This window comes from Callorhinus ursinus, unplaced genomic scaffold (genome assembly GCF_003265705.2).
Source record: "Callorhinus ursinus isolate GAN/ISIS: 27379988/994484 unplaced genomic scaffold, GSC_fseal_2.0 scaffold1, whole genome shotgun sequence".
NCBI classification, from domain to species: Eukaryota; Metazoa; Chordata; class Mammalia; order Carnivora; family Otariidae; genus Callorhinus; species Callorhinus ursinus.
The window spans coordinates 102,827,439-102,841,442 of record NW_027397063.1 but is presented as its reverse complement, the minus strand read 5'-3'; the positions used below and the strand labels follow the sequence as shown (position 1 = coordinate 102,841,442).

The following is a 14,004-nucleotide window of genomic DNA, read 5'->3' as shown; positions in this document are numbered from 1 at the left end:
ATTTGTGTAACTGTGGATGAGAAAGGCCTTTTTTTAACATGGCACCAATGTCAAAAGTCGTAAGGAAATGACTGACACATCTATTCTCGTAAAAATGAAAAGCTACCAAGATAGAAGGTGATTCTGGAAAAATATTATTTAAAAACAGATAATGGGACAATGTCTTTATGAAAAAAGAGGGCTTAAAACGAATTTAAAAACCAAATTTTTGTTTGAAAAAAATTAAAAAGTAAAAGGAACTGAACAGAAAAATCACACAATACAAATGACAAAACTATGAAAATTTGTCTTAACATTAGTACTAGTAAAAACCAGAAAATTATGATAACATTTTTCACACCTTGTGTTGGCAGATATTAAATCCTTTTCTTCCATCCTATGAATTGAATTCCCACCAAAGCCGACATGGGAGTGGTGAATCAGGGCAATTTCTGCATTTGTCACTGGTTACCATTGCCCACCGCCATTGCCCACGGATGGGCATGCAGGGAGACCAGTAAGCAGCGGGTTTTGATGGCAAAAGTGAAGAAGTGGTTCTCTCAGCCAGTGGTTTAATGAAGCACCATCCCACAGAGCAGTTGGAATCCTCATATAATGTTGGTGGAAGTGTTTATTAATAGAAGCACTTTCAAAAACTGTTTGACAGTGTCTATGAAAGCTAAGCTTATGCATACCCTATGACTCAGCATTTCCACTTCTTGGTATGTACACCACAGAAGTGAGCGCTTAATGTGTACCCAGGTTCAGCACAAGTAATGTGCAAGAATGTTCATAGTTTCAACAGCTCTTCATGATAGAAACACTCGCTCTAGGAATGGAAGGCAACTTCCTCTACCTGATTAAGGACATCTACAGAAAATGCACAACTGTATTCTTAAGGTGAAAAACTGAATGCTTTTCTCCTAAGACCAAGAAGAGGACAAGGATGTCCACTCTCAACACTTCCATTCAATGCTTTATTGACTGGACCGCTCTAGCCAGAGCAGTTAAGCAAGAAAATGAAATAAAAGGGATACAGGTTGGAAAGAAGTAGAATTATCTCTATTTGCAGATGACATGATCTTGTATGTGGAAAATCCTAGGGACTCTACTAAACTGTAAGAATTAATAAATGAGTTCAATAAGGTACAAGATACAAAAATCAATATATAAAAAGTAATTATATTTCCATACAGCTGCAATGAGCCAACAGAAAATGAACAATTTTATTTACAATAGCATCAAAAAGAATAAAATGCTTATGAATAAATTTAACAAAAATGCAAGACTTATACTCTGAAAGCTGCAAAACACTATAGAAAGAAATGAAAGAAAACCTCATTAAACCTACCTAAAGACGTCATGTTTTCGTGGATCAGAAGACTTAATATTGTTAAAATGGCAGTGTTCTCCAAATTGATCTACAGATTCAATGCAAAAAATTCAAAATATTAAGTGACTTCTTTTCAAATATTTAAAAATTCATATGGAATTGCAAGGGACCAACAATAGCCAAAGCAATCTTTAAAATGAACAAAGTTGGACAAGTCAAACTTCTAGATTTCAAAGCTTACAATGAAGCGACAGTAATCAAGACAGCGGGGTCCTGGCATAAATGAGACATGTTGGATCGACGGAACAGAGTTGGAGTCCAGAAATAAACCCTCACGGTCATAGTCAATTGGCGTTGGACAAGGGTGCCAAAAAGTCTAAGTAGGAAAAGGATAATCTTCAGTAAATGATGCCAGGGCATGTTGGTACCCACATACAAAAGAGTGAAGTCTCACCCACTACCACACAACATCAACGAAACTTAACTCAAAAATGGGTCAAAGATCTAAATGTAAGAGCTGAAACTGTAAAACGCCTCAAATGAAACATAGGCATAAATCTTTCCGGCTGGTTTCTTAGACATGACCCCAAAAGCATAAGTAGCAAAGGGAAAAAATAAACAAGGTGGACACCATTAAAATGAAAAACTTTTGTGCTTCAAAGGATATTATCAAGAAAGTGAAAAGAAAAACCACAGAGTGGGACAGAATTTTGGCAAATCACCTATCTGATAAGAGACTTCTATGCAGAACATACAAGAAACTATTACAGCTCTATGATAAAAAGGCAAACCACTAATTTTTTTAAATAGGCAAAGGCTCTGAATAGACACTTCTCCAAGGAAGATACAGTAATGACAAACCAGCACATGAAAGGATGCTCAATATTATTAGCCATCAGGGAAATTGTCAGTTAAAACCACTGCTGTACCCAGTTACCTCTTTGTGTAGGCAAGGCCTTTATAGATGACCCAACATTTCAAACATCTGGTTTCAGCTCGAAAACACTGGACACAGACTCTCAGACTGTCACTCTCAGTGGGCCTGGGTGGGGTGGGGGGGGCAGTCTCAGCCTCCACCCCTTGCAAGGCGTTGGGCAATCTCCTCCAGAGGGTCCCTTCCAGCCCCAGGGAACCCAGAGAGCTGTGCCTCTGGCCTCTCCCACCCTCTTTAACCCCTGGCTCTATTGCTTCTCTAGGCTTTTACAAAAGAACAGAAGAACGTTCGACTTCTGGTTGCTTCTGCATTATCCTGAAGAGGTCCCTGAAGCCTCAAAGCCCTAAAGACCCAAAATTTAGAGAGAACAAACACAACTTTAAAATTCCGTAAGTAATCGCTTCTCGGCCTTTTGGCTAAGATCAAGTGTAGTATCTGTTCTTATCAGTTTAAAATTCCGTAAGTTATCTTGCCATAGGTATTGCTCACTCTCCCTTGAATAACCTGATATTTATTATTCATTATAAGGGCAAAATGTGAAAGATTGCACTCTAAGTCCTAATTACAATAACAATAAGCAAATGCATATTTTTTTCTCATGCTTTACCTTTGCTTTTTAAAAAAAATTATCCAGTTATTATTATGGTCACATTGATCAAAATATAAACAATTTTTTAAAATACACAGATGACCCTATTCTGGTTAAAAAAACAAACAAACAAGGGGGTACATGGGTGGCTCAGTCGGTTAAGCGTCTGCTTTCGGCTCAGGTCACGATCCCAGGGTCCTGGGATGGAGCCCCGCATCAGGTTCGCTGTTCCTCGGGGAACCTGCTTCTCCCTCTGCCCCTTCCCCATCAGTCATGCGCACTCTCTCTCTCTCTCAAATGAATAAATAGTATCCATATTTCTTTCCCATTTTAGTATGGATATATCAGTCCACGTGTTATTTTACATCCTGCTCTTCGCACTTACGATTTCCATGTTACCATATAAATGTTGTTACATTTATATGGTCTGCGTGAAACTGATGAAATTCTACACAGATCCTTCAACCTCTTAATTCCGTTCCTCGGAATTCTACTTCACACAAGTGTTCAAAGCAAACGTAACGGTCTTTCCTTCCTTGTAAGTTTTCCATCGCTCCCCACATTTAAGAAAACAGGCTGCTTCCGCCCTTCCCCCCATCCCCTTAATCTCTTCTACCTGAAACCCCAACTGCCTCTGCCAAGCGCCTCTCTGTGCAGGACATGGCTGTTGCCTCACGGACAAAGGCATAAAGTCAGAGCAAAGCAGTACCAGTTGCCTGCCATTGCTGGAGGAAGAGGTCATCTTTCCCAACTTTTATCCCAGCCCACAAAGACTTTTAATCCCTCCAACTCTTTTAGCGTTCCCAGCGCTGGGCAGGAAGGGTTGCCCCCAGAGTGCTCTCAGCCCTCTGATAATCATCCATGAGCCAAATCTGCTTAATCTTCTTTCCTAGAAACAGAAACCAGAAACCAGAAGCCAGCCCTGGAATCCAAAGGAAAATCCTGAATGTGATTTCATCTCTCAAACTCTTGTTGTGGTTTTCAAAATATGCTCCACAAGGAATGGTTTAGAGTAGTAGGTAGATGGAGAATGGCTTGTAATCCTAAAGTATTTGTACCCTGTGCATATTCTATAAATCAACAACTGCCCCCCTGCTACCTATCACCCACTCTTCTATAAATAAAGAACTCGATACATTAAGGTCCCAAGGGTGACTACAAACCAGTGTTTATTTATGGCCCCTTATATCTGCTCTGAAACTTCAGGAGAGAACATGGAGGAAATATTAATTTCTTTTCTTTCTTTCTTCCTGACTCCCACCCCCAAGTTAGGCTCCATCAACTGAGCAAGAGATTGAAGAGAAAATGCTGGGTTTTTTATTATGAAGATAAAGAAATCATTGTGAAGGCAGGGTCTTCTCTGCAAAATTACTTTAAAATCCAAGGTTGTGTTTACAAAATGTATTCATGACACTCGTTAAAGAACAATAAGGCACACTTCATTCAGGACCATATCTATAGATGTAGGGACCACTGAAATGGGGTTTTGCAGTGGGGGAGAGAGATCAGGCTCAATTCCAAATACAATAAGGAAAAGTGGGAATTTATAGCCAAGGATGGGGCGGGGTGGGGGGCGGGAGTCAGTGAATGGAAAATTACTAAGAGGAAACATCAGTGGTCAGGGGGACTCTGGCTAAGCTGACTTGACCGGCAGGGGAATCAGACATTACCTAGGGGATGGTGGAAGCTGAGGAACCCAACCCCACATCAAGAACAGGGGACTCTCTGGGCGCCTGGGTGGCTCAGTTGGTTAAGCGACTGCCTTCGGCTCAGGTCATGATCCTGGAGTCCCGGGATCGAATCCCGCATTGGGCTCCCTGCTCAGCAGGGAGTCTGCTTCTCCCTCTGACCCTCCCCCCTCTCATGCTCTCTATCTCATTCTCTCTCTCAAATAAATAAATAAAATCTTAAAAAAAAAAAAAAAAAAAGAACAGGGGACTCTGGCCAAACTAACTCAGCAGGATTCTTGCTAAAATTGAACAATGAAAAGGCAAACATAGAAGCCCAAAGAAGCCCAAAAGTCAGGTCCTAGTTGAAAAGAGATGCCTTAGTCTGAGCTACTACAACAAAAATATTGTTACAGGATGTTTTCTCTGTTGGTGCCTGAGGTTCTTGGTCAGTCAACTTAGAAGAATGAAGAGGTAGACCAGCAGAGTGATAAATAGCAAAGCAAGGTTTATTGAGCGACAGCAAAGTGAGGGAGGGGACTCGAGAGGCTTGCCCCCGGAGTTTCTAAATCTAGGGAGTTTTATGGGCTTGTTGACAGGTTGTTTTTAATCTGATTAACCCTCCCTGCGCCTGTCATCCCATCAGGTTCTTGTCATCTATCTACTGCAGGGGAAAGGGTGGAGGACTCCTTCCAGCACCATGTAAAATCCTTTTAGCGGTGGTTTCCTCTTAGGGTGGGGGGCCCCTTGTTCCTGCCTACTTGTCTTCCAGTTATCCTTCATCAGTATCACAGACTAGGTTCTGGAGTCTGGAAAGTCCAAGATAAAGGTGCCAACGTATTTGGTGTCTGATGAGAGCTCATTTTCTGGTTCATAGATGGCCTCACACGGTGGAAGAGGTGAGGGGACTCTCTGGGGCCTCTTTTATAAGGGCACTAATCCCATTCACAAGAGCTCTACCCTCTTTTCCCTAATCACCTCCCAAAGGACCCACCTCCTAATATCATCACCCTGGGGGGTGGAATTTCAACATATGAATTGCAGCGGACACAACATTTAGCTCACAACGAGAGACTTGAGAGGAGGCTGATTAAAGCTTGGTCAAAGAGAGACTGGCAGTTTTAAGACTATTTGGAAATAGCAGAAAAGATTCTTGGGATTCTTCAAGGCAAAACTAGCCCTATTTAGAGCCCACTTTTGCAGGTACTCTGATTCCAGCCTTTCACTGCCTGTCAGCTATGTTACAATTCTGTAAATTTGTGGAGGAGTGATAACCAAAGTGTGTCTTGTCTATAGATGTGCAAATGTATTCTGTTGGTGGATGTTTGCGATTGACTTCCCGCCCATGGAAAAAGCCAGTTTTCCTGTTCATTTGTAAATTCATTTCAGCATTTCTTTATTCCGTATAAATTTGTGCTCCTTTGACTTCTCCTTTGAACTAGTTAACATCCTACCGACTCTTTTATTAACAATGAGTTGAATAAATCTTTAATACACATTCATATTATATCAGCATGAAAGTTCTGATTTTAACCTTGTCAAAAAAAAATCACCCTGTAACAAGGTCAGGCCTCCCAATTCCAATTAAGAGGACTAGAAAAATCTACACTCCCATTCAAAGAATTGCTAAATAAAATATAAAAATAATCCCCTCAAGAGAATAAATTCACAGCCAAAAGGGACCTGGTCCCACACGGGTTAAGGAGGTGGAGGTAAGTAAATTGAGCCCTTTAAAGGTCTACACCCTCAGTTAAAGAGTGGATCAGAATGAAATGTGTCCGCCAAGTCAGGAAGATGTCAAGGAAGTTTGTCTCTGTTCTGGACTCAGAAAATGCAGTCCCAGCTAAAGATGAGTTTAATGTAAAAAATTGTTAAAGCATGAGAAATCATTCCACCATAAGTGACAGTCAGTGAACACAAGTACCAGAAGTTGAAATAACTAAAAAGACAAACTGAAGCAGAGGAAAATAATTATCTTCGAAATTATTTAAAATATTATTAAATAGTCCAAAACTAAATAAAACAAGACCCTATTTTTAAAAAACAGGGAGATTGAGAAAATTTGAGAAAGAATTAAATAGAAATTTTAGAAGTGAAAAAGTTATTGAAATTAAAATAATTCACACAACTGATAAGTGAAAAAAACCATTAAACAAAACTAAACAGATAATTATCAAGCTAAAAGACAGATGTGGAAAAAATGATCCAAAATACTACAGAGAGATAAAGATAAATACAGAGAGATAAAGAGAAGAGATTATGACCAAAAAATGAGGAGACATAGAAGACAGTGTGAGAAGTCTAAACATAGTTGGGATAGGAATTCTAGGAAGAAAGAATGAAGAGAGAGAAATGTGAAGAAATAGATGGCAGAAAAATGTCTAGCTTTGGTAAAAGACATGAGTCCAGATTCAAGGATCACTATGATGTGGAAATCGGGAAAAATAAAAATAGACCCACTGTCGCAAACATCTTAGTGAAACTGAAAAACACCAAACACACAAAGAAAGTCTTTTGAGACTTAAGATCCCTGAGAGAAAATACCTGTAACTCACAAAGAAAAAGCAATAAACTGATAGCTGTCTTTACAACAGCAATACTAGAATGGCCAGGAGATGACAGAATACTGTCCTCTGATTGCCACTGTGGACAATCAATACCCAACTCATTCAAGAGAGAAGAAAAAATTAAAAACATTTTCATATAAACAAAAAGAGAATTTATCACTCACCATTATTTGCTGAAAGAATTACTGAGGGATGTACTTCAGGAAGAAGGAAATGGAACTCAGAAGGAATGAGATACGAGAAAGAACGGTGAGCAAAGAAATTGATAAACATGGAGCAATGTAAAAACATGCTCATAAAAAAACAATAATGGCTAATTTGGGGGGAAAAATCCACTATACAACATTAGCATACAATATGGAAGAGGGAGATGATTGAAATCAAAGCATTTTAAGGTCTTCCTTCAAGAAGGAAGATGAATTAAAGATGAATTTTAGACTTCATCAAATATACCAGTTAGGTTTTTAAAGGGTTCGCTTAGACAATAGAAAAGGAATGTTTAATTCTGAGAAACGTGGAGTGGCGCAAAAGGGAAATAGGAACCCCTAATCAGATGCTCTCCCACATGAGGGTTCCTCATGCACCAGGGAGAGAGACAGAGATCCAGACCTCCATTGCAACCATGCCCAAGAATAAAGGTACAAAGAAGTGCCGCGGTAAGGATGAGAATGAACCTGAAATAAGATAACTAGTGTTTAAGGATAGTGGACCAGTAGGCCCACGTGACCTAAATGTTGGGAAATGGGCAGTTGGAAGCAATACGTTTTGACAGTGAGAAGAAATTGAGAAAGAAAGGTTAGGATAAGAACTTCAGACATGTTGGGGCGCCTGGGTGGCTCAGTCGTTGAGCGTCTGCCTTCGGCTCAGGTCATGATCCCAGGGTCCTGGGATCAAGCCCCACATCCGGCTCCCTGCTCGGTGGGGAGCCTGCTTCTCCCTCTCCCACTCCCCTGCTTGTGTTCCCTCTCTCACTGTGTCTCTCCCTGTAAAATAAATAAATAAAATCTTTAAAAAAAAAAAGAACTTCAGACATGTTATTGGGGAGTTTACAAGATTCCTAGACAGCAAAGTTACATATGTTACATTGTATTGCTAATAAAGCTGGAGAGATGAACTTCCAGGACAAGCTACAATCAAAGCATGTTACATTTGTTCCTGGAGATGGTGTCAAGATCCAACGGGGATGATGATGAAGACACTGAGCCATATGCAAACTGAACTCAACATTTTATATTCTGGTCTTTCTGAGAGTCAGAATTTGGATCATAGCCACAATCCATGAGGAAGCCTAAAACATTGCTAGCGTGAGTGAAGTTTGTTCAACAGATTGATTTTCGATGTTTGTTTTGAAGTATTCTGTGTCTTTAAAAATTGATACTAAATTAACTTCAATCGAACGTGAAACCTACTTTGTTCTTTTATTATAATGGAATTTACTTGGGCCAAAACCCCACAACATCTGTCATTTAGAAAAAGAAGAGAACATATATTACCAGTTTCCCTGCTGTGGCCACTTCACCTCGAGTATATGGATGTTTTGAAGAAATTCTATGCCATGTAATTATCATGGATTATGTGTAAACCTCTAGTTTTGACTAGTCTGTGCACTGATCAGAGTCCTTCTGAATATTTACTTTGATGTCTTCTTGAGACTTTGTTAAAATTTAAAGGAGGCAGAAATCTGCATTTGATATCACAATCCATGGCTCTTTCCTTCATAGTTTAGTACTTTGAGCTTTTTCTTTTTTCTAATAATTTTGATATCACACAAATTCTTTGCATAATCTTATGTTGCCATCGTAAAGAAATCAACAAAAGCTATTTCCAAAAACAGTTTTAAGAAATTGGGTTTCAATTTGTTAGTTTTGTAGTTGCAGAAATTGAACACTGGGTGGAACCAAATCATCAAAAGTGTTAATGTATTAGTTTTGTTTTTTTTTTTTTACTTGTTATGAATGAAAAATTTCACAAAAGGAACTACCTTTTTAACCTTTTATTAAATATAAAGTTTTAAAACTCCTCATTTAGAAATAATGTCAAAGCTATAAAATATTGCAAAAATAAAAATAGTACCCAAAACATACGTACATCCTTTACCCTGATTTACCTATTGTTAGCATTTTATACCATTCCCTTTTGTTTCTTTTTAAAGAAACACTTTAAAATTTTTTTAAATGAAAAAAATCATTATTATTTTAATTCCAGTATAGTTAACATACAGTGTTATATTAGTTTCAGGTGTACAATATAGTGATTCAACAATTCTATACATTACCCGATGCTCATCATGCTGAGTGTACTCTTTAAACTCCACCCCTATTTCACCCACCCATCCCCCACATCCCCTTTGGCAACCATCAGTTTGTTCTGTATAGTTAAGAGTCTGGTTCTTGGTTTGCCTCTCTCTTTTTCCCTTTGCTTATTTGTTTTGTTTCTTAAATTCTACATATGAATGACATCCTATGGTATTTGTCTTTCACTGACTGACTTATTTTGCTTAGCATTATACTTTCTAGCTCTATCTGTGTTGTTGCAAATGGGGATATTTCATTCTTTTTTATGACTGAATAAAAAATTCAATAAATAAATAAAAACAATTTCATTGTATCTATATACCACATTTTCTTTATCCATTCATCTATCAATGGACACTTGGGCTGCTTCCATAATTTGGCTATTGTAGATAATGCTGCTAACAACATCGGGGTGCATGTATCCCTTTGAATTAGTATTTTTGTATTCTTTAGGGAAATATGTAGTAGTGCAAATTGTATTGTACATTGTAAGGTAGTTAGTTCTGGATTGTAAGGTAGGTAGTTCTATTTTTAACTTTTTGAGGAACCTCCATACTGTTTTCCACAGTGGCTGCACAAGTTTTGCATTCCCACCAACAGTACAAGAGGGTTCCTTTCTCTCCACATTCTCGCCAACATTTGTTGTTTCTTGTATACCATTCACTTTTATCATTCCCTCTCTCCCTTTCTTTCTAATAAATCTATGTACGTGTAGTTATTTTCTTGAACCATTTGCAGATATGTTACATACGTCCTGAATCTTACCCATAAGTATTTTGGTGTGTATTTCCTATAACAGGAATACTCAAAAGAGTCTGTTTTGATGGTAGTTATAGAATATTTATAGAGTATAAAAGACTAAAATAAAAATGTTATTTTTTTCCAAAAGCCTCATACACTGTAAGATGTAGGTTTGTGTGCTTTATGTACACTTAAATTATGACTTGGAAAGGAAAATAATTTCAAATTAACTTCTACAAAGTAAGTTTTTCTCAAATTTCCCTAAGCTGGAGGAGGAAGAAGGAACTAGAGCTTAATGGAAAGCTTAATGGTCTCCAATTTCAAAAATAAAAAAGTCACAGGTAAAAATTATAATAAAGAAAATGTCATGCTGCTAAGGTATATTTTACCCTTAAAAAGCCCCAGAAATCTGAAGTCCCAATCAATCCAACAGAAGGTAGGAGCGGACATTAAAAGTAAGCAAAATAAGACAACGATGATGGTGATAACAAAAGTTAAAACATAATCAAAATCCAAGCATATGCTATTTAAAACTAGACACGAAACATAAATGCCATAGAAAGATTGAACTTAAAGGGATAGAGAAAGATACCACAGAAACAACATCCAAAAGAAAGGTGAATATATAAAATAAAATATAATGCACTAAGTCAAGAAGCATTATTAGGATGGATACTACATAATGAAAAACAACTATCAAAAAAGATATTCCCAAACTAAAATACACCTAACGGGGTGCCTGGGTGGCTCAGTCAGTTAAGCGTCTGCCTTTGGCTCAGGTCATGATCCCAGGGTCCTGGGATTGAGCCCTGCATCGGGCTCCCTGCTCAGCAGGGAGCCTGCTTCTCCCTCTGTCTGCCGCTCCCCCTGTGTTCCCTCTCTCACTGTGTCTCTCTCTGTCAAATAAATAAATAAAATCTTTAAAATAAAAAAATAAATAAAATTATAAAAAATAAATAAATCCCAGAAATAAACGCACAATTGTATGGTCAATTAATCTTCAACAAAGGAGGAAAGAATATATGATGGGAAAAAGTCTCTTCAACAAATGGTGTTGGGAAACTGGACAGCCACATGCAGAAGAATGAAACTGGACCACTTTCTTACACCGTACACAAAAATAAACTCAAAATGGATTAAAGACCTAAATATCAGACCTGAAACCATAAAAATCCTAGAAGAGAGCACAGGCAGTAATTTCTCTGACATCAGCTATAGCAACATTTTTCTAGATATGTCTCCTGAGGCAAGGGAAATAAAAGCAAAAATAAACATCAAAATAAAAAGCTTCTGAGCAATGAAGGAAACAATCAACAAAACTTTAAGGCAACCTACTAAATGGGAGAAGATATTTGCAAATAACATATCCAATAAAGGGTTAGTACCCAAAATATATAAAGAACTTACAAAATTCAACACCCAAAATATGAATGATCCAATTAAAAAATGGGCAGAAGCCATGAATAGGCATTTCTCCAAAGAAGACATTTCTCCAAAGAAGACATGTCCAACCAACACATGAAAAGATGCTTGACATCATCCATCATCAGGGAAATGCAAATCAAAAATACAATGAGATATAACCTCATACCTGTGAGAAGGGGGCTAAAATCAAAGACACAAGAAACAACAAGTGTTGGCAAGGATATGGAGAAAAAGGAATCTTCTTACACTGTTGGGAGGAATGCAAACTGATAAAGCCACTGTGGAAAACAGTATGGCGGTTCCTCAAAAAGCTAAAAATAGAACTACCTTACGATCCAGCATTTGCACTACTACGTATTTTTCTAAAGAATACAAAAATACTAATTCAAGGGGATACATGCACCCCGATGTTGTTAGCAGCATTATCTACAATAGCCAAATTATGGAAGCAGCCCAAGTGTCCATTGATAGATGAATGGATAAAGAAAATGTGGTATATAGATACAATGAAATATTATTCAGTCATAAAAAAGAATGAAATATCCCCATTTGCAACAACACAGATAGAGCTAGAAAGTATAATGCTAAGCAAAATAAGTCAGTCAGTGAAAGACAAATACCATAGGATGTCATTCATATGTAGAATTTAAGAAACAAAACAAATAAGCAAAGGGAAAAAGAGAGAGGCAAACCAAGAACCAGACTCTTAACTATACAGAACAAACTGATGGTTGCCAGAGGTGAGGTGGGGGGGGGGGATGGGTGAAATAGGGGTGGAGATTAAAGAGTACACTCAGCATGATGAGCATCGGGTAATGTATAGAACTGTTGTACACCTGAAACTAATATAACACTGTATGTTAACTATACTGGAATTTAAAAACTGAATAAAAATATATATTTGCAAAAGGCATACACTATAAGGCAATTTATTCCAGTTCAATTTTTAATAGTAAGAGACTATAAAACAAATATCTATGAATAAGTTATTGGTTGAAATTGAATGAATCATGGCACATCCTGAAGAATATCTCTATATACTGATATGGCCTGATGTCCAGCATATGTACTTTTAATTTTGTTTTCCTGGATATATTTTATTTATTTTTGTAAGACTTTATTTATTAATTTGAGAGAGAGAGAGTGAGTGAGAGAGAAAACATGCAAACAGGGGCAGAGGGAGAGGGAGAAGAAGACTCCCCTGATGAGCAGGGAGCCAATGTGGAACTCAATCCCAGGACCCTGGAATCATGACCTGAAGGCAGATGCTGAACTGACTGAGCCACCCAGGTGCCACATTCCTGGGTATATTTTAAATGAAAAAAAGAAAGTGAAGAAAAGTGTCTGTCTACAATGCTACCATTTACCTGGGGAAGTGGATGTGATACATATCTAGATAGGTAGATGGTAAATAGACAGACAGAAAGATAGGTAGGTAGAATTAATGGAATAAAACAAAAACTCTTTTTAAAAAGTTGTTTATAACCAGCAATTCCCACTTCCAGACATATACCCAAGAGAAAAGAACACACATATGTTGACACGGAAACTTGAATATGAATGTTCATAGCAGAATTATTCGTAATAGCCAAAAAAGGGAAACAACCCAAATGTCCATCAATTTTTGAAAGAGTAAACAAATTGTGTTATAGCCATGCAATGGAATATTACTCAGCCATGAAAAGGGAACTCTGACTACATTATGCTAACTGAAATAAGTAAGTCACAAAAGGCCACATACTGTATTATTCCACTGATATGAAAGGTCCAGAATAGACAAAATCACAAAGAAACAAAGTAGATTAGTGGTTGCCAGTGACTGGGGGCAGATGGTGATTTGGGGTGACTGCTAAAAGGGGTTTCTTTTGGGGGAAATGAAGTATTCTGAAATTAGATAGTGACTGCTGCACAACTTTTAAAAATATACTAAAACCCACTGAATTTGTACTCTTTAAAAGGGTGAATGTTAAAATATATTAATTATATCTCAAAAAAATTTGTTTTACTTTATCAGTAGGCAGAGGCAACAGAGTGGAAAGGGCAGGAATAGGAATGGATTTCTCTGAATATATCTTGTTCAATAGATTTAAGTTTAGAATTGTGTAAATATGTTACATAGTTGTACAATCATATTAAATTTAAAAATTAAAAAGCAACCATTAAGGGTGTACTCCTGGCCTGACAATATTAAGACCTCTGTGGTCCCTCTCCACAGTGAAATTGGTGGAAATCACTTTTGAAAATTCATTCTCTAGAAATGGTCTTGAGGCCACTTAGCAAATGAAGAAACATTTATTCAAGAAAACCTACTAAAGCTTAGTAAGAACAGTAAGAATCTTGAACTATGACCTTCTCCCTCTCCTTCACAACTCAGAATGTAAACTCCAGTCTAGATGGATACAGCCAAAAACACAGGGTTCTCTTCTTCCCCCCCAGGCCCCACTCACAAGACAGAGACTCTATGTTGGGTTTGGC

The 14,004-nt window shown here is 37.7% G+C and overlaps 1 pseudogene; it reads left to right on the top strand.

Annotated features, from left to right (window-relative positions):
• Positions 1-2,642: 2,642 nt before the first annotated feature.
• LOC112834784 (U2 spliceosomal RNA) lies at positions 2,643-2,801 on the top strand (annotated as a pseudogene).
• Positions 2,802-14,004: the final 11,203 nt, after the last annotated feature.